The 1309-nt window shown below is 26.4% G+C and overlaps 1 non-coding gene across 1 annotated transcript; it reads left to right on the top strand.

The window, feature by feature from the left end:
- The first annotated feature begins 374 nt into the window (after nucleotides 1–374).
- Nucleotides 375–445, top strand: J4E92_011090. The gene has a single exon. It is a non-coding gene; the product is annotated as a tRNA-Arg (tRNA).
- Nucleotides 446–1309: the final 864 nt, after the last annotated feature.

The raw sequence follows: 1309 nt of genomic DNA, 5'->3' as shown, positions 1-1309 counted from the left end.
GGACAAATCAGGGTTAATTTAAATAAAATCTACTAATGCAGCTAATCCTACCACGAATCCAGCAGCTAATCTAGATACCCATCGAAATAATAATAATTTACCTAGACTATCAGATAGAATTGTGGAAGTATATTCTATAACATATGATAGTAAGGATAGGAATAAATTAAACCTAGGAATTATAAGCTTATTAGACAAAAAAAAAACGAACCTTTAATAGGAACCGATAAATTGAAATTAAGAGAGCACGAATTAGTTACGGGAAACATAATTGTTTATAAATATAAAATCTATAGGATGTCCTTTAGTCTTTAAGCTACATGCTCCCTAGCTAAACTTTATAGTCTTACAGGAATAATATTATTCCTGTAAAATTCTCATTAGCTCAATGGTAGAGCATAATACTTCTAATATTTAGATTATAGTTCGAATCTATGATGAGAATACATATTAGATTATTTATTCTATTATGATAAGATAATAAGTAATAAAATAGAACATTTATTACTTTTAACCTAATTATATTTTAAACATTTTTATGTAAAAATTAATAATTAATAATAATTAAAAAAAAATGACATCTTTATCTTCAACTCTTATATCTCTTATTGAGGTTGTTTTAGTTTTAGTTCCTGCATTACTTAGTGTAGCTTATGTAATAGTAGCAGAAAGAAAAACTATGGCAAGTATGCAAAGAAGATTAGGACCTAATGCAGTGGGTCAAAATATAATATTTTCTTCATTTAAGAGCTTGCGCCTCCACAAACTAGATCTTATCATACAACAACTAAGTATGATAAAGCTATAGAAGCCTTATATAAAAACCGTATGGCCCCTTTAACTCCTTTTGAGGAATTCCTCAAAAGGTGTTAAGTGTTTGTGAAGATTTATCGTCTTCAACTGCTCTTAATGCCATTTTTTTTTTATAAAAAAAAAAGGTTCCCAGATAAAGGCGGATTATATATATTTACTTTAAAAGAAAACCCTTAAATATTCTATATAGGTAGAGCTAAAGATTTCCAAAAAAAACTTAAAAGTCACTTTAATACTAATTTAAAAGATAGATTTCATGTGTTTGCTAATACTATAGGTTGAGATAAATTGAAATTTTCGGTTATAGAAGTTTGTAATTTAAGTATGCAAAAAGAAAGAGAAAATTTTTATTTACAAAAATATTTACCTCTATTGAATACTATATTTAAAAGTAACTTAAATAGTATTCAAACTTTTGAATCTTTATATGAAATACTTAAACTTAGGCAAAATCCTTTAACACGCGAAAATAAATATGTAGGTATCAATGTGTATC

Source organism: Alternaria infectoria, assembly GCF_024043175.1.
Source record: "Alternaria infectoria strain BMP 0036 chromosome Unknown scaffold_134, whole genome shotgun sequence".
Lineage (NCBI taxonomy): Eukaryota > Fungi > Ascomycota > Dothideomycetes > Pleosporales > Pleosporaceae > Alternaria > Alternaria infectoria.
Note: the sequence above shows the minus strand (reverse complement) of the source record. Positions and strands in the feature narration are given on the sequence as shown.